Genomic DNA, 20861 nt, shown 5'->3' on the forward strand with positions numbered 1-20861 from the left:
ATTCCGGGGACATAATCATTCTAAGGTGGAGAGAATTTTAACGCCCATGTTTCTGGGCTTGCCATTTTTTTGCAATATATTAGTCTAGGTTAACCTTTGAACCCATTTGAAATAATAAGAATGTATTATTTGAGTATTATGTGTTATGTGCTTAATTGTGTGTCTTAATTGAATTAACAATAAAAATAAGCGTCAAAATGAAATGTTAGATAAAGTTGATATCTATGGATAATGTTGTAGTAGTTGAAACGAGGTTTCCGAATATATAAAGAATGCTGAAATCCGAGTTATAACGAAGAAGTTATGACCTGTCGAAGTTTCACGACAAAACCGGTGTGGCACAGCGTGACGTAAATAGTGAATTTATGAAAGAGTGATATTTAGCCTTAGTGATCAACACGAAAGACGTAGATAATGTTGAACCGAGAGCGTGCATAAAAAGAACGTCTTAATCTGACTTCGTATGAGGAAGTTATAATTTTTCCAAGTTTCAGCTTAGCTGTATACAACCTAAAAGTTCGAATTGAGATCGAGAGAGTTTTAACCGAAACAATCTAAACGAGAATCGAATATCTCGTTGATAGCAGTGCCTTGGTGAAAAGACAGACGAAAACGGACATCAGACGAAGAAGTTATGAATTTCTAACAAAGTTTTTCTGTCCCGGCCTACTAAAAATAATATAATAAAAATAAAATCAAAATTATCTGATGGAGTCTAAATGAAAGTTGTAGAGTATGGTCTGACCTATGCGTGGATATAAAGAACATCAAAAATGGAGCTCGTATGCGAAAGTTACGCAATTTTGAAGTTTGACAAGTCAAATTACGCCGAGCGTAATTTGAGTACGCCCAGCGTACTCGGATGAGTGCAACTTGCCTGACCGATACTCAAGTGCCACCAAATGACGCATGCAGTGACGTCAAAGTACACCCAGCGTAATGAGTACGCCCAGCGTACTTGGAGTTACACCCAACATAATCCCAGACCCAACAGCCTATAAATAGAAACTGAGATCAACCGATTATTTTGACATTTTTCTTCCTTTCTCTCTAAGTTTTGCATCGTTTTGCATGCCAATCATATCCCGAAGCCCCTATATTATTCCCGAGTCCCGAAGCAAGTTCCGAAGTCCTGAAGATCCCGAGAAGTGAGATTCCCAAGCTGAAGCTTTGCCCGCGAGGAGCTCGGTTTTTGTGAAGATCTTCCAGATCTACCGAAGAATACTACTTCTACAAGTCGTAGTGTTGTACGATCATCTTCTGATCAAGTGAGTGTGTAGTTATCTTCTTCTAACGCATAATTATGAAGTATTTTATACGAAATACGTGTTATGTGTATATTTTGTTGTTATATGTGTGAATGTATATTCACTTTCTTCTATCTCATAGATATGATTTATTATCTATGAAATACGTGTTATGTGTTTATGTCTCATTTGTTGTTTGAAATATGTATTGAATGAGAATGCTATACAGGTTTTTAAACTATGTATGAAAATATATATTTTTTATCTACTAATATGTTGGGTAGAACATGGGTAGATAGTTGATGTGTGATAAACAGATGAGAGGCCTTGATGTTGTTGTTGTTGATCTAGTTATTCATCAGAGTATGAATAACGACCACAGACTCTTTCTAGACAGTCATGTGGAACGCTAGCAGGCTCATAACCTATAGGTGTTGTGAACGATGTGTTCACCGGTGTACTCTATCCCCCTCAGGGTTGCCTTTAGGACATTTATTGGTAAGGAAGCCCCTTTGCAGTAATGTCCATCCCAATGAAAATCCTAGATTAGGTCCCTTGTAATAGATGTTGTTTTAGGGACATAAAGTGAGGATAACAGGAATGGGTAATCGGGTTATTGTTGGTTGGTAAAAGTAAATATAATTATTTATTGCGGGTTGAAAACCCTATAAGCTCACCAGGCTCCCAACCCTGACCCACTCAGTTTATTTGTATTACAGGAAGTGGCACAAGGGCATAAGATGGATGAATCATCAAGTTGTTTTGTTTACAAGTCTGTATATGTATATATTTGTTGAAAGACTTGTAATGTTATCGTTTATGCTTTATGGTCTGTATCAGAACATGACATCCCGATTTTTGATTATGTAATGAAATTATATTTCTTTATGAAATGTTTTGATAGAATCTATTTTATCATGTTTTGTTTTTTGGGAACAAATTCTGCAACTCTTTTAAATCAAAAGAATTTACTCTGAAAATGTTTAAAAAGCATAAATGTAACTGGTCTTTTCTGGCCGAGATTTTGGGGATGTCACAAATTCTGCTAGAAATTGTTTCATATAAAAGTTAGATTTGTTAAAATGATTTTTTTTTCTTCCATAGTGACCATTGTTCCAACTCCATCCCTTTGAAATAATTGCTTAAAAAAAGGTCTAGAAATATTTCCATCTAGTAGATGCACTCTCTTCACACCTCCCTATGGTAATAAAGTTTATGTTAGATGAAGGCATTTACGTCTTTTTGTACAAACAAAAGATGCAGAGAAAGTCCCTGACTCCCTATTCTATCTTGCTCCACCATTTATATATGTCAGTATAAATGTAAAATCTAAATCATCAAAATTGACAAAATTACCCTCAACCTAATCAATGGGAAAACAGTACAGGTAATTTTTTTCTGTTGGTAATACATATCAACTTCATTTGCCTCTCCTCCTGCCATCATTTGATCCCTTTGATCCCTAAGAATAAACCACAAAAAAAGATATTAGGCAAAAGATAAACCCAAAAATGAATTAAAATGCATCTGAACTTCAACCACTAATTCCATTTATGCTTTGCTGCTATAAGCTTTTACTCTTTTTATTCCAATATGAATAGTGCATATATCAACAATCACAAATTGAAAATGGAAGTGAATTAATATACATAATAAACTTATTGAAATTAGGAAATGAGTGATGTTTTAATTAGTTGATGCAACGAGCAAAAATTTCAACCAAATTAAAACATTTTAATTTATTCAAAAATCATTACGATCATACATCTTGTTTTCAAAATAGTTTAAACATCAGAGTACTTTCCCCAGAATCATATTACATAAAGAGAATCATATTACATAAAGCATAAACATGAGGAGCAGTACGATCACGCCTTCGCCTTGCCACGATCTCCTAAAGCACCTGAAACAATAAACCACAACTATAAGCCCGAAAGCTTAGTGAGTTCCCCCAAAGTACTCATACACACATAAACATACGCATACAGCAAAGAACAACATACTTCGGGTCCAACCAACCTTCCGGTTGGAATACCCCCGACCCTCAACCATCGGGTTGGAATGCCTACATAACACGAACCCAATCATCATACCGGGATGGAATACTCTCAGCCCACAACCATCGGGTTGGAATGCCCAAACACCTATACGTACAACACTAGCTACTATGGGTCCAATCATCCCTTAGGATGGAATACCCCAGGCCCCTCAACCATCGAGTTGGAATGCCAACATACTATGAGTCCAATCATCCTACAGGGATGGAATACTCCTGGCCACAACCATTGGGTTGGAATGCCCCACCTCCTATACATACAGTAACTACTACTACTACTACTACTACTACTACTACTACTATTACTATGGGTCCAATCATCCCTCAGGATGGAATACCCCAGGCCCCTCAACCATCGGGTTGGAATTCCAAACTACTATGAGTCCAATCATCCTACTTGGATGGAATACTCTTGGCCCACAACCATCGGGTTGGAATGCCAATCTACACTAGCAGACATGCACACATAACAGGCATACATAAAACACTCTACAGAACCAACACACTAGGGCCCTATTATCCTACCGGGATGGAATACCCTTTGCTACTACTCAACATACATAACCCGCGAGTACCTCCTGCCAGTGTACATAGTGCGAGACCAAGTACCGGTCTATAAATAATCACTACCCAACTACGAGGGCGCTGATCCAATGGAACTAGCCATCATACAACTATCCATTACTCAAGGATACTAAGCTAATAAAGCATATTCTCATATCACTATCTCATCTACCAGGATACTAGCAGACATATCATCACATAACATAACAGGCTCTAACAACAATTCAAAGGGCCGGCCTTGGTGCCTTAGACCCTTGAGTACAGTAAGGAAAACTCACCTTGCAACTGTTGGAATCCTGCAACTCTCTAACTGCTGACTCGCCGGGAATCCCAACTATCATATGAGAACCATCACATAAGAAACCATCACAACGTTCAAGACCAAGGACCCACAACACTCATTAAGTCCGTCATCCTCTTATTGGGCCAAGACCTAAAGTCAAATCCTCATGCAAAGCCCAATATTGGCCCAATTTACTAAATTGGGCCCACCTCACCAAATGGGCCTACATCCAAGGTCCACAATAATTATTGAGTCCAAAAATACTCCATCCATAATGCTTAGTCACGGCCCAAGCCCCACTAGCCCAATAAAAGCGCAATCACTTAAGGCCTAAAATCAAAACCCAATAGAGGGAGTATGCGGGGCGTACCCCTCTTGGTACGTTGGGCGTACATCGATGCTCGTGGATTGGAGTCGGGACACAGAGCCACTACGCTGGGCGTACATTCATTTGCGCGGGGCGTAATCTCGTTGAACTAAAATCCCACATAAGTTCTTAATGGCTTAAGCTCTTAATCCCAAACTTCAGATCCATAGACCAAATATGCCTAGGATTCATAAAGTCTCAAACTTTATTACTTGGGACGTCCATAAAGCTCTTAACTCAAGGTCTTAATCCATTAAGACCTACCTATCTCACGCATGAGACAACCAAAGCCATTGGGACCTCATTTTTCTCACTCAAGACCTCTCCTAAGGCCTGAAAGGACAGCTAATCTCAACTAACTCGCATCATGCATCACTTTGGGGGTTTTTGGGACAAGAATGGTGTCCAAAACTTCATAACACATAGATCTACACAATATGATTGTCAAGCAAGAGACTTTATACCTCAAAAGGGCTCCAGAAGATGATGCCTTTCCAGATCTATGAGCTCCAGCCACCCCACTCCTTCTTTGACAACTTCTTCTTTTTTCTTCTAGGCTCTCCTTTGCCAAAACAAGCTCTCCAAGGTCAAATATCCACAACAATGGAAAACAACGGCTACTTAGGGCTTCTGAGGGTAAGAGGGCATATATGGAGGCTGGGGTTGGAACCATAATGTTCCTTATATAGTGGTTGGCCCTAAAATTAGGGTTTTTGGATGATAGACGTACGCTGGGCGTAATTCCAGTACGTTGGGCGTACGTCGAGGGACCCACGTTTCATCAATTTCATTAAGTTGGGCGTAACCCAGCCTACGCTGGGCGTACCCACGCGTGTCCCATGCATGCATTGCCTTACTTTGTCAACTTTTTCCATTAAGTGGCATAAGTGACAATATCTTCAAAGTGTCATAGATCCTTTATTCTAAGTCCGTTTCTGATGAACTTTATATCCACGAAAAGGTGGCGAGAAGCCCTACGCTTCTAGCAACACAGCCCGACTCGAAACCTTCTTTAATACAACCCATTGCCCATAGAAGACCGAAACGCCCTTATTATTTGATCTCGAGGAACCATAAATAACTACTCTTAGAACGGGGCGTTACAATTCTCCCCCACTTAAATACGATTTCGCCCTCAAAATCGCCAACTGCCAACTCTGGCTATCCATAATCCTGAAAAGCACATTCACACTCCTCAAGTGATGACCATCAATGGAGACTAGCCCCATTGGAACTCCTCTTTGAATGGATACCTACTTCTTCTCATGCAGACTCGATACTTACCCTTCCGGAAAGCCCTGAACCCGGAAAATTGAATTGGATCTGTCTCTCGGACAGGCCGTCCAAACTAACCATCCCCTGACCTCTTCCCATTGCTATGAAAAGGAGCTACTCAACCGTGGGAACCCGAATTCCCAACCTGAAAACAGGTCCATGAGTCCTACTCTGGTGCCGACCACACTTGGTCTCTCTCTTAACTCATGTCCGACCGAACATACATCGATACTCTTACCAAACCAACACTCACGCCTGGCCAATCAGCCTCGGGCTGGAACACCAGGTATGCCTATGACGGGTCCGCTCATCCCCAGGATGGAATACCCTCGCATCCCTACACATGTTTGGTCCAAACAACCCTCGGGTTGGAATACCAAACACATCAGGTCCAATCAATCATAGGGTGCGGTCATCCTCATGATGGAATACCCCAGATTGGAATACCTCCATATTCATAACTCAACCTATAACCATACTTGGAACCAAGGACCCTGTCCTTGCGTCACCCTCGAACCCTTCGGTTCGCCACATCTGAGTGTAACCCCACCCATACCTGCTTATCATGATCTCCAGGTCCTTGACCTTCAACTGCAATATCTTACATAATTCTCATCACCGGTCCAGACTGCTCCCGAGTCTGTTAACCTGCTATCCCACTTTCCTCTGTCCAAACCTCCAATCTGGAGCCACTATCCCTCTCCTCTTCCAAGGAGACTGAAAACATGCCCATGCATCAGCCAACATTGCCACCGCGACAGATCCTCGCTATACATTACCCCTTAGCGGTGCTCACCGTTATCCCATATCATACATACATACCTGCCGCATTTCCTCAACACATGCAAACCCTTACAATAACTGAACCGCCTCATTGCATCATCCCAATAGCCGACGTTCAAACCGCTCCAGGCAACCTTCTACAACCAGCAGCTTATCCGAGAATTTCCAATTCTCCCCCACTTAGGGCACTAACCACCCTCCGCTGCGGCGAAGCTAACACGCATGCTCAATCGAACCTACTTATACACCGAACTTCGAGGAAATTGAGTTCCTGCTGAAAGTTCTCAATTTCTCAAACCATAACCTTCCTTTCTCATGAATTACACACTGGATGATAACCCTCTAAGAACCCTCAATGCTCGCTCACCTCTAATACATACAACACTAAACATCTCATGCAAGACACAATAGCTCATAATCACAACATAAACAAGATAAAGCAGAAAAACATACCGACTGACACCTCTGGCTCAGATCTGATCTCCTCGGTCACAAGTTGATCAGCACATCCTGGAGCCTTCGGAGGCTCTGCTCGACCCTGACCTCCGTCGGTAAGTCTCAAAGTGGTTGGCGCTGGGGCCTGCACTAACCTGGCAGCCAGTAGAGGACACTGGGCCTTCATATGGCCCACCTGATCACAATGATAAGAAAGTCGGACCCCTGCCGCTGGAGTCGACTGCCTGCAATCCTTGGCTATGTGGCCCTCCTTGCCACACTTGTGGCACCCCGAAGAAGAATGGAAACCGCCCTCGTGCACCTTGCCGCACTTCCCGCAAGTGCGACTCCTCTGACCTCCTTGTCGATAATCAGCGGGCCTCATCCGCTTCGGTGCAGGCTACGACTGCACCGGGGCCTGCCTCTACTCTCTTAACTGGAGCTCAATCTCTAACTCGCGCCGCCTAATGGCTTCCTGCAACTCCAACAAGGTACTACACCTCTGCGTGGATACAAACTGTCTGATGTCCTTCTTGAGCATACTTAGATATCGAGACATTTGAGCCTGCTCCAAAGAAAACTCCGGGCAAAACATCGCCCTCTTAATGAACATCCTAGTGATCTCCGTCACTGACTCTGAACCCTGCTTCAGTTCCAGGAACTCCTGAGCCAACCTCTCTCTCTCAACCTGCGGAATATAACGAGTACTGAACATTTCCCGGAACTGATCCCACGTAACCGCAGCCCGCTGCACATCAGAATAAGATCCCGTGGTCAACCTCCACCAATCCTTCGCCCCGAGCCTTAGAAGGTTCAGAGCATACCTCACCCTCTTATCTGTAGGGCATGAACACGTGAAGAAGCAACCCTCCATGTCTGACAAGCACCTCATAGGAACGATCGGATCCTGAACTCCATCAAAAGTAGGGGGCTTTGTATTGTCGAAATCCCGATACTGAAAACTCCGACTGGCTCCCCCTGCCGCTGCGGCAGCCGCGACCGCTGTCTCTGCAAGAACTGCATATCGCTCATCAAAATACTCAACCAAGGTGGTCTTGATCGACCCAAACAGTTTCGACAACTCAGCTCGGAACATAGCAACAACCTCCTCATGTAGGATATCGTGAATCCTAGCGTCCAACTCATCCGTACTCATCTGGCCAATGACTTCGGGTGATACGGGTCCATCCCGACCACCCTCTCCTGGTCCCAATCCCGAATCGGATCCTGCCTCCAAACGTCTCGCATCCGCCATACTGGAATGAACCATAAAAATCTCAGATCCCTCGCATAACCACTGAGGACTAACCTCAAATCAACAACCTAGGGGTTGTGACTTCCTTGACACGCGTATTGGTCATGTATTTTCAATAGTACGGGCCCACACTATCTTCCACACCTACCCATATTTGTCTAAAGTATCACCACAATGCCCTAAGCACAAACATACACAACAAGCACTCAATCCTCACCCCTAGAGGAATACTGAATAGCTCATAACATGGAAACCCTAGAATCATATTACACAAACATCAGAGTAATTTCGCCAGAACCATATTACATAAAGCATAAACATGAGGAGTGGTACGATCACGCCTTCGCCTTGCCATGATCTCCTAAAGCACCTGAAACAATAAACCACAACTGTAAGCCCGAAAGCTTAGTGAGTTCCCCCAAAGTACTCATACACACACAAACATACGCATACAGCAAAGAACAACATACTTCGGGTCCAATCAACCTTCCGGTTGGAATACCCCCGGCCCTCAACCATCGGGTTGGAATGCCTACATAACTAATATGTGTATTTTTATATATATTTTTATGCATTATATCTTAATATTTTGGCCTTTATTATTCTCTTTTAGAACTAAAAAGTACTCATAATGCTTTGAATTATGATTTGCAGCTATTCGTTGACGATAAAGCACAAAAGAAAAGACTGAAGCGGAAACCGGTCTTAGAAGCTAAAAGTAATTAAAAATGCTGGAGCAACAATTACGCCCCGCGTAAATAGCAATTATGCTAAGCGTAGCGACCAAATTGAATTACGCCCAACGTAACTTAAGGGTACGCCCCGCGTAATGGCTGGCACCGGATAAACTCCATCGCGTTGTAATCCTTAGTACGCCCAGCGTAATTCGACTTACGCCCAGCGTACGTAAGTCGGCCACAAAGGTTATAAAAGTCGATTTTCAGCTAATCAGGAAGGGGATTCGACTTCCAACTTAATTTAGTCGATATTAAACTTCTGTTAAGCCGTTTTGAGGATCTAGAAGGCGGCCGGAAGGCCATTAAGCTAACGGGAGCGGAGATCGGAAGGGTTGGAGAGCAGATACGTGTCGGTAATCATATGGGTTGCTAACGGGACCATGTTTAGAATTCCATTGTGGTACTTTTCTGTATTCAGTTTCTGATTTGGGTGTAAAAACCTTTTATTTTGTGTTTATGATTGAATGAAGCTTTGATTATTTAACTAATTGCTATATTGAATTGTTTATTTATCTTTAATTTATCTTGCCAAGCTTGTTAAAAGATCCTTATGTGTTAATGATGATTATTTTCTGTTAATTGTTAAGTGAATTGAGTTGTGTGAACACCTGCTTGATTGCTTGTCTCTTATGATTTTGATGACCATCGAGATTATAAGTCTAGGAATAACGAATGTGAAACTAGGATTAACTTGGGAATAAGTAAGTTAATGTGTGAGCCTTTTTTGATGACCATCAACAAGAGGTTAAATTGAATGATTAATTTGATTAACTATATTTACAAGTCTTGCTTGATACGGACTGAACACTAGGAAGCATGTTAGTTTAATCAATTGATCACTGTTTAAATTGACTTGTTTGCTAAAGGATTAGTTATAGTGAACGCGAATCTAATCATTTTAGGAATCGGTGAACATAAATAAATGAATTTGTGTATGCAATTGTCTATGTTTTTAAGGTGTAATTTATCTAAACCAAAGTACCTGAAGAGATTTGCTTTCCTGTTAGTTTATCGAGAGTTGTTAATTGTTAGTTTGAAATTTATTAAACTATTTCTTTATTATTTTCGTGTGACCTGTAACCTATAATCAAATATATTAAATTAATTCACCACCGTTCCCTATGATCGACACCCGACTTACCTAAGCTATACTGTAATCTGACTAGGTACACTGCCTATAAGTGCATAGTTAGTTTAAGTTTGTTAGGTTAAAAATATTAAAATTAGTGGGTACTTTTGTGCACATCAAGTTTTTGGTGCCGTTTCCAGGGAGCGGCTTGTCATTAATTTAGTTTATTTGATTATTCGTTATTTGTTTTTAGTTAGTTTTTATTTTTAGTTTGATTTTCGATGATATCAATTCACTTGTCGGGAAGGTTCTTGTTGTTATTTGCAGGAATTTGGGACTGTACACATTGCTTGACTTTACTTTTTGCATGGGTTTCGAGGATGAAAGCGATTAGGGAATTCTTGACTTGCTTAGCGTACTACTTTGTTGATTTGTCAAACTCAATCCATGAGGCGTAGTATAGCAAGGCGTATGGTGGTGGTTAAGTGGAAGACCGAACTCTTGCTGTTCTTGACTAGTTAGGTCACTTCTTGTTCCGCTTTTAGTTAAAGGTGCAAGGAAAACAAAGGAAATATTCTAACGGGTCCCGAAAGTGGGTGTTTTCGCAAACCAATTCTTGCATGCAAAGGTTTTTAATCAACCATTGTTGTTTGATCTTGACAAAGATAAGTGATTGTGACGTCTCATTTTTTTTCACTCATCGGAAAGTCATTTGCTGAAGAAATTAAAAAGAAAAAAAAATTAAGTTTTAAGTCCCTTAATTAAATAATTAAAAGAAAAGGAAGTTAAATTAAAGAAAAAGGAAAAGTTTCATTTAAGTTTACTTACGCCAAGCATAATAAACCCCGGATCGCGTATGGATTTTCATGAAATTGGGGTTACACCCAATGTAACATTGTGTTACGCCCAGCGTAAGACGACGACAAGGTTATATCTTTTGACCCTTGACTTTTTTGTTACTTTTTCACAATCCCTTTCGCACACACAAAACTGTGACGGACGAAGTCTTTCCAAGAATCTCGATTTTTCTACTTTTCTTGTAAAATTCGGCACACAAGTAAGTATTTCGGGTACTCAATGTTATGGATTTATGTTTAAATCGACGAAATTGGCTGCAAATTGCCTTTGTTCGAAATCTAGGGTTTATATAGTTCTTGAATTAGGGCCGATTTCGCAAATATATGTTCTGATTACCACTTAAATGGACCGATTTCTATCAATTAACTAAACCCTAGGACTTAATTTGGTCTTAATCCCGTCCCACACCCATCGATTTAAACTCTGGGACGTACGCCTAGCGTAACCCCTGTTGACTTCAATTCTTCACTGCTACACATGTTTCCCTGTTAAGTGTTTGCTAATAGACAAGGAATTTACAGGGATTGATTCATATTTTTAGGGAGGTCCCGTTTTTTTTTCTACTATGTAGGACCACGCAATCCTTATGCTCGATATGCCCATGCTGGGTTTATTACTTGTAGATTGGCTTAATTTAAAAAAAATTGATTTGGGAACAAGCAAAGGAACCAGGACACAGACTCGTGAACTTGGACGTACGCCCAACATACGCTGGATGTACGCCCAGCGTACAGACCATGTCCAGCTCCAATTTTTTTTGGTTTAAAAATTTGTTAATTCTGTGAAATTGTGTTTGGTTTTGTGTTTGTGTTTATTTGTGCAGATTATGGCCCGAAGAACCCAACGGACTAACCCACCCGAGGATGTGACCGATCACCGTTTCTTACAATTTTCGCAAACGCTGAACGATGCAACCCGGACACGATATGTCAACAGTTTGAGTTTGCTGCTCACCAAGGAGATCGACATAGCACCCTCATTTGATTGGGACTTGGCGACCCGGACTGGACTAGCTGCACTGATCCAGAAATTTTTGCAATACACGCACTCGGACGCGAGTGGTGTGGATTTGTTCGTGTGTCAGGGATGGGCATGATTGTTCAAGATCCAGGAGCCTGTTTATCGGGAATTTTTGTTGGAGTTCTACGCTACAGTTTCCTATGATCCTAGGAAGGCACCCAATGACAGGATAGCTTTTGCCTTTAGACTGGGGGAGTGAGCCGGGAATGCAGCGTGATAGAGCTTGCAACTCGAGTGGGTATTTACACAGGGGATTAGACGAGGAGTGTCCACTTCCCGGCATTCCTTGCTGATTGTCTTACGGAGCGGCCATACGACTATAACGAGAACACTTTTTGGGCCAAGATTACCGGAGGCGTTTATATGCCATCCACTGCACGGGGTAGGATGATACGGTTTACTACCTACAGATTGCTGCACCGGTTGATTTCCATGACTCTCACGCATCACAAGAACAGTGAGAGTGTGCCTTCGACAGACTTGTATTTCCTATGGGCACTTGTTACTCCAGGGAGGCACCTGAACCTTCCCGTTGCTTTAGCTGCATATTTGGGACGGAGTGCCAGGGGACTTCGGGAGGATAGCCCGATATACGGAGGGCATTTTATCACGCGGTTAGCCCGATCATATCAGTTGCTGACGCGTGAGATCACGAGATCGATGGCGTTCCACGATATGAGGCCGATGAGCCTTCAGCTGTTGGAGTCGATGCGTGTATTGGAGCGGGGTGGAGATGGTGTCTTGTGAGTACGAGTAGATGATGTGGCGGACGAGGAGGGTGCCGCCGAGCCACAGCCGAGACGAGTCCAGCGTCGTAGACCTGCTCCTCGGGGAGCGCAGTAGGGACCTGAGCCGGAGATTGATATGCGCTACCTAGCTCAGGGCATTGATCGTCTTGACATGAGGGTCCAGAACCTTAGTGAGTATGTTGCACATGTGGACAGGCAACAGCAGTGGTATGGGGATGCGTTGAACGCATTGTTTGCCCACCAGGGGTTTCAGTATTCGGTTCCCTACCCACCACCATTCCAGCCACGACATGATGGGGCCGGTACTTCGGGGACACAACAGCATGATGATGGAGATGATGAGTGATCCTTTTTATTTTTATTTTTGTGTTTATTTTTGTGTTTTTTTTGTGTTTAGTTTAGTATTTTTATTTGGTATGTAATTAAACTTTAATTTAGTTTGTTTTTATTTTTGTTTTCCATGTTGATGCTCTTTGGTTGTTTAGATTTCTGCAGAATTTTCGCCTTTAGAAAGCTAGCAGTAAGTTCAGCAGCTAGGTCCGACTATTGCTAGAGAGAGCCGTGTGAGAGTTCGAAGATTATAGTCAAGACCCACAATTTGTCATAAGTGTGGGGTGCATATTGATTTCGTGAGCGATTGTTTAGAAGATTGGCATATTTTTACGATATTTTGACTCTTATGATATGGATGAGCTGTTCCCACACCATAGAGTTCTATTTCGATGCGAGGAAGACGTATCATCCCGGCTGCCATGACATGGTTGACACTTTCCTATGTTGTGGGGGATTTTTGTTTTCATCGCGAGAGAAGAGATGTCTTTCTTGACGAGACGACGTGGTCGACACTTTCCCATGTCATGGTTACTACACATTGCATTTGTTTGCAATCTTTTGCACCACATTTTTGGAGTCGGCAGTCTTGATTTTATTTTTCGGCAAATTCAGAAGCAGCAGTTTCAGTTTTCAGTCTTTCAGCAATATTTGAAGCAACTTGTAGCAGCCCCATTCGATCTCGCCACAACTACCCAGGGGAGTCTGTTCCTTTTTCTCCCTTTTTATGTTCTTAATTCGTTTTATCATTCAATGAGGGCATTGTATGAAATAAGTGTGGGGTAGGGGATCGGTAAAAGTAAATTAAAATTATAAGAAAAAATAAAATAATAGTTAGGAAATTGCTAGATTTAGGAAATTTAAAATTTTAAAAACTTGAAATAATAGTTTAATTTAGAAAAATCTAGTGATAATTTAAATTTTGCTAATATTGTATGAAATGATCCGATGAGAACTCAAATGTTTAGTTGAGCCAATATACGTTATAGTGCATTTGTGGCCTCCCTTATTTTAGTGAAATCATGGAACAAAAACACAACCCCGCTTGGTTTGAGGGATGCAATATGTTTAGCAGCCTAAACGTGAAATGTATCCAGGAAAATTATTATCATTAACCAATAAAGGTTGAGGTTGAGCGCCTCTGCTTAAGTATGTAGGTTTTGAATGAAAAAAAGTGAGGTACATGTAAAAAAAAAAAAATAAATAAATAAAAAGAAAAGAGAGAATTACGAGTAAAGTTTGAAGAATTTTGGAGCAAATAAAGTGAAGATCAAAAGATCAAAATTCTGAAGAAATCCAAAAAATTGAAGATACCAGAAATCAAATCAACAAAGGTGGTGAATTCAAAGAAATCAAAGATCAAATGTCAAAGAATTGAAGAATTCCAAAAGAGCTCCATAGTGGTATCGAAAAGTTGTAATTCTAGATTATGTATGCTTAGGTTGCTCAACTAAAAATACCTTGAGGTTAGGAGGTTTTCTGTGGATGGATTCGGAGGGTTGCATAAATGAGCATTGTTCGGAAAAAGTGGGCAAGTGTTTATGAAGATTGTGAGTATTTAAAGTATGGGGGTACTTTAGGAAAATTTTAGACACAAATGCATGCGTTGCGGTCTTGACATAATGGCTGAGTTTTAAATGGATTGTTTAGTGCGATATTGGTAAAATAAAATTAAAAGTAAATTTGCTTGGAGGCAAGCAAAGGCTAAGTGTGGGGTATTTTGATATGTGTATTTTTATATATATTTTATGCATTATATCTTAATATTTTGGCCTTTATTATTCTCTTTTAGAACTAAAAAGTACTCATAATGCTTTGAATTATGATTTGCAGCTATTCGTTGACGATAAAGCACAAAAGAAAAGACTGAAGCGGAAACCGGGCTTAGAAGCTAAAAGTAATTAAAAATGCTGGAGCAACAATTACGCCCCGCGTAAATAGCAATTATGCTAAGCGTAGCGACCAAATTGAATTACGCCCAGCGTAACTTAAGGGTACGCCCTGCGTAATGGCTGGCACCGGATAAACTCCATCGCGTTGTAATCCTTGGTACGCCCAGCGTAATTCGACTTACGCCCAACGTACGTAAGTCGGCTACAAAGGTTATAAAAGTCGATTTTCAGCTAATCAGGAAGGGGATTCGACTTCCAACTTAATTTAGTCGATATTAAACTTCTGTTAAGCCGTTTTGAGGATCTAGAAGGCGGCCGGAAGGCCGTTAAGCTAACGGGAGCGGAGATCGGAAGGGTTGGAGAGCAGATACGTGTCGGTAATCATATGGGTTGCTAACGGGACCATGTTTAGCATTCCATTGTGGTACTTTTCTGTATTCAGTTTCTGATTTGGGTGTAAAAACCTTTTATTTTGTGTTTATGATTGAATGAAGCTTTGATTATTAGACTAATTGCTATATTGAATTGTTTGTTTATGTTTAATTTATCTTGCCAAGCTTGTTAAAAGATCCTTATGTGTTAATGATGATTATTTTCTGTTAATTGTTAAGTGAATTGAGTTGTGTGAACACCTGCTTGATTGCTTGTCTCTTATGATTTTGATGACCATCGAGATTATAAGTCTAGGAATAACGAATGTGAAACTAGGATTAACTTGGGAATAAGTAAGTTAATGTGTGAGCCTTTTTTGATGACCATCAACAAGAGGTTAAATTGAATGATTAATTTGATTAACTATATTTACAAGTCTTGCTTGATACGAACTGAACACTAGGAAGCATGTTAGTTTAATAAACTGATCACTGTTTAAATTGACTTGTTTGCTAAAGGATTAGTTATAGTGAACGCGAATCTAATCATTTTAGGAATCGGTGAACATAAATAAATGAATTTGTGTATGCAATTGTCTATGTTTTTAAGGTGTAATTTATCTAAACCAAAGTACCTGAAGAGATTTGCTTTCCTGTTAGTTTGTCGAGAGTTGTTAATTGTTAGTTTGAAATTTATTAAACTATTTCTTTATTATTTTCGTGTGACCTGTAACCTATAATCAAATATATTAAATTAATTCACCACCGTTCCCTGTGATCGACACCCGACTTACCTAAGCTATATTGTAATCTGACTAGGTACACTGCCTATAAGTGCATAGTTAGTCTAAGTTTGTTAGGTTATAAATATTAAAATTAGTGGGTACTTTTGTGCACATCAATAACACGAACCCAATCATCCTACCGGGATGGAATACTCTCGGCCCACAACCATCGGGTTGGAATGCCCAAACACCTATACGTACAACACTAGCTACTGTGGGTCTAATCATCCCTTAAGATGGAATACCCCAGGCCCCTCAACCATCGAGTTGGAATGCCAACATACTATGAGTCCAATCATCCTACCGGGATGGAATACTCCTGGCCACAACCATCGGGTTGAAATGCCCCACTTCCTATACATACAATAACTACTACTACTACTATTACTATGGTCCAATCATCCCTCGGGATGGAATATCCCAGGCCCCTCAACCATTGGGTTGGAAAGCCAAACTACTATGAGTCTAATCATGCTACTTGGATGGAATACTCCTAGCCCACAACCATCGGGTTGGAATGCCAATCTACACTAGCAGACATGCACACATAACAGGCATACATAAAACACTCTAAAGAACCAACACACTAGGGCCCTATCATCCTACCGGGATGGAATACCCTTTGCTACAACTCAACATACATAACCCACGAGTACTTCCTACCGGTGTACATGGTGCAAGACCAACTACCAGTCTATAAATAATCACTACCCAACTACCAGGGCGCTGATCCAATGGAACTAGCCATCATACAACTATCCAATACTCAAGGATACTAAGCTAACAAGGCATATTCTTATATCACTATCTCATCTACCAGGGTACTAGCAAACATATCATCACATAACATAACAGGCTCTAACAACAATTCAAAGGGCCGACCTTGGTGCCTTAGACCCTTGAGTACAGTGAGGAAAACTCACCTAGCAACTGCCAGAATCCTGCAACTCTCTGACTGCTGACTCGCCGGGAATCCCAACTATCATATGAGATCCATCACATAAGAAACCATCACAACTTTCTAGACCAAGGGCCCATAACACTCATTAAGTCCGTCATCCTCTTATTGGGCCAAGACCCAAAGTCAAATCCTCATGCAAAGCCCAATATTGGCCCAATTTACTAAATTGGGCCCACCTCACCAAATGGGCCTACATCCAAGGTCCACAATAATTATTGAGTCCAAAAATACTCCATCCGTAATGCTCAGTCACGGCCCAAGCCCCACTAGCCCAATCACTTAAGGCCCAAAATCAAAGCCCAACAGAGGGAGTACGCGAGGCGTACCCCTCTTGGTACGCTGGGCGTACATCGATGCTCGCAGATTGGAGTCGGGACACAGACCCACTACGTTGGGCGTACATCCATTTGCGCGGGGTGTAATCTCGCTGAACTAAAATCCCACATAAGTTCTTAATGGCTTAAGCTCTTAATCCCAAACTTCAGATCCATAGACCAAATATGCCTAGGATTCATAAAGTCTCAAACTTTATTACTTGGGACGTCCATAAAGCTCTTAACTCACGGTCTTAATCCATTAAGACCTACCTATCTCACGCATGAGACAACCAAAGCCATTGGGACCTCATTTTTCTCACTCAAGACCTCTCCTAAGGTCTGAAAGGACAGCTAATCTCAACTAACTCGCATCATGCATCACTTTGGGGTTTTTGGGACAAGAATGGTGTCCAAAACTTCATAATACATAGGTCTACAGAATATGTTTGTCAAGTAAGAGACTTTATACCTCAAAAGGGCTCCAGAAGATGATGCCTTTCCAGATCTACGAGCTCTAGCCACCCCACTCCTTCTTTGACAACTTCTTCTTTCTTCTTCTAGGCTTTCCTTTGCCAAACCAAGCTCTCCAAGGTCAAATATCCACAACAATGGAAGAAGAACGGCTACTTAGGGTTTCTGAGGGTAAGAGGGCAGATATGGAGGCTGGGGTTGGAACCATAATGTTCCTTATATAGTGGTTGGCCCTAAAATTAGGGTTTCTGGATGATAGACATACGCTGGGCGTAATTCCAGTACGCTGGGCGTACGCCGAGGGATCCCGCTTTTCATTAATTCGATTACGTTGGGTGTAACCCAGCCTACGCTGGGCGTACCCACGCGTGTCCCATGCATGCATTGCCTTACTTTGTCAACTTTTTCCATCAAGTGGCATAAGTGACAATATCTTCAAAGTGTCATAGCTCCTTTATTTTAAGTCCATTTCCGACAAAATTTATATCCACGAAAAGGTGGAGAGAAGCCCTACACTTCTAGCAACACATCCCGACCCAAAACCTTCTCGAATATAACCCATTGCCCATAGAAAACCGAAACGCTCTTACTCTTTGATCTCGGGGAACCATAAATAACTACTCTTAGAATGGGGCGTTACATTTGAGATCGTGAAACTTCATAGCAGAGAAGAACCAATTTTCTTCGATAAACTGAATTGACGTGGTGAAAATGAAGCCAAACGTTTGTTAAATTGTTTCATGTTTCTTTGCAGTTTACACTTCCTCCATCTAAAAGTCAAAAATAACTTCAAACCAAAAGCTTTTCAATTGAAACACACAATGGTACATTCCCTTGCACAAAAAAAATTCATTACAAATTAAACCTAGAGCAAAAAAAAAGAATAGAAAAATGACACATTTTTTTATAAATCTTTGACCAAATCGCCCGTTTCAAAAAACGGTGACAGTGGTTGAAAGATAATCTAACCTTCGTTTCTTTATGAAATTCATAAAGAGTGAAGTGCATGAAAAATTCCTGAAAAAAAAAACCAAAATATCCATGGAATGAATGTAAGATCACACGAATTCCCAAAATACCCTTTAAATAAAAGTTTATTCCATTCATCAAAAAAAATTTAAAAGTCACCACTCTTTTTTATCTCCCATGCTCCGTAAACAAAACCCAAACCAGTAGATTAAGTTCCTTTTGATAATAATTTGAACCAAATGCCCCTGCTTGCTTACACACCAACTACAAATGAGAAATAACCCAACTTTAATTATAGATCTAAACAAAGGGGAACTGCAGTGACCATTTAAATTAAAATCGACAGGTTAATCTTTCCGATCGATTTATGGTTCCGTTCATTTCCAAGGACCAGGAACATCAATATGGGTTTTTGCTCATTTCCAATCTCCAATCAACGAAAACATGAAGAAAATCGAAAACATTAGCTAATGAAAGTGGTTTTACCTCAAATTATAAGTCAAGGTCAAGAATGCAAACCTGGACATTGATAAAACAAAAAATTATCATGGACCGACAAATGAAATTGCAAAATTGGCAAGAAACACGATTAATCATAAATTTGAAGCATGGACATTGATACACGCCTTATTAATACACAAATAAATGCTATTTCTTTCATTTAGCCCAAAATTATAGAAAATTTAAGCAAAAGGAGAATTTGCCTCTTTCTTCTTTCCTCCATAGAAGAGCTTGTATCCACCATAAATAAATACTCCCCACCCCATTAAAGAGACAATAAGAAACTGAAAATACACACACACACACACAAACAGATTCATATCATCAATAAAAATATCTGGATCATAGTTTTTCATTACAGTTTGAAGAATAAATTCTTTTTTAGCCAATTCCTAATTTATATAGAAATTTAGAAACAACAATGTTCTATTACTTGTTACTGTTATTAAACCAACTGACAAGCAACCAACATCAAAATTCAAAAGTTAAAACTTAAACATGTAATTGAGTGAAAAAATGCATATAAAGAAGGTAATCCATGTCAGGCATTTGATCGAACAACTTGCCTGCAATCTGATTTCTATTCTTTTAGTTATTCTAAGTGTTTGATTTCTATCCTTCTATTAACTTTGAGTGGGTTGTTCATCATCAAGACTTTCGTTTCAACGAGATATAAGGCATAAGACTAATCAAATCAAGAGACATCTGAGAAATGTAGAAGAACATGGATTATTGACATCAGTCAACAGACAACCAAATTAAGAGAAAAGGATCATCACCATCACCAACGACACTGATAACCATGAAATTGGTATCAATATTGTCGATTTCAAAAGAAATCAGAAAAACGGAAGAAAAAGGAACCTGAGGTGAGACGGTGTAGCTGTAGGGTACGAAGCTGGTGGCGGTGAAGGCTGTGAGAAAGGGGACCGACTGGTTCCAGGGTCCTGTGAGAGGTTATCGACAGCGGTGCCTGAGAAGTTGTAAGCGACGGAGATTTCTGAAGGCCATTCGAGAGAGGCTATCGGCCACAAAGTTTTCCTATGATAGAGAAGCCGACAAAGATTATTCGTGTCTTAGAGAATATCGGTGGTTTGGAGGAACGGTGGAAGGAACTGGAAATGGAAATATATGCAAATGGTTTAAATCGAGAAAATCGAGAAGCATCGGAACAGTGACCACACTTTTATCAAATGATTAAAAGTGATAAAATTCACAATCATAAAAATTCCAGGGGGAGAAAACGAAAAACAATACCAAAATGGTCGATAGATAAAATAAGTGACCAATTTTGCCAAATTTTTAGAAATTTTACTGTAGTTAAGAGAAGAGAAATTTAATATATATATATATATATATATATATATATATATATATATATATATATATATATATATATATATATATATATATATATAATCCAATAAAAAAAGAATTAATTCAACAAAGAAGAAATTTAAAAAAAATAATTAAAAATATTAAAAATATAATAAAATAATATTTATTATGATATGGTATAATATAGTAATTAGTATTATAAATATAATAACCCAATAAAAAAGAATT

General features: G+C 40.2%; 1 long non-coding RNA gene across 8 annotated transcripts; it reads right to left on the reverse strand.

Annotated features, from left to right (window-relative positions):
• Nucleotides 1-2438: 2438 nt before the first annotated feature.
• LOC128134297 (uncharacterized) lies at nt 2439-20582 on the reverse strand. 8 transcript variants are annotated; one of them, XR_008232707.1, is made up of 6 exons: nt 20160-20582; nt 17824-19313; nt 17000-17055; nt 7029-8635; nt 3087-3150; nt 2439-2709 (listed from the first exon to the last, which is right to left on the reverse strand). It is a non-coding gene; the product is annotated as an uncharacterized LOC128134297 (long non-coding RNA). The 8 variants fall into 8 exon arrangements; XR_008232709.1 differs by having other exon boundaries at nt 2445-2709; nt 8572-8635; XR_008232706.1 differs by lacking the exon at nt 2439-2709 and having other exon boundaries at nt 2747-3150; nt 17824-19058; nt 19281-19313.
• Nucleotides 20583-20861: the final 279 nt, after the last annotated feature.

The sequence above is a fragment of the Lactuca sativa genome, chromosome 5 (genome assembly GCF_002870075.4).
Source record: "Lactuca sativa cultivar Salinas chromosome 5, Lsat_Salinas_v11, whole genome shotgun sequence".
Lineage (NCBI taxonomy): Eukaryota > Viridiplantae > Streptophyta > Magnoliopsida > Asterales > Asteraceae > Lactuca > Lactuca sativa.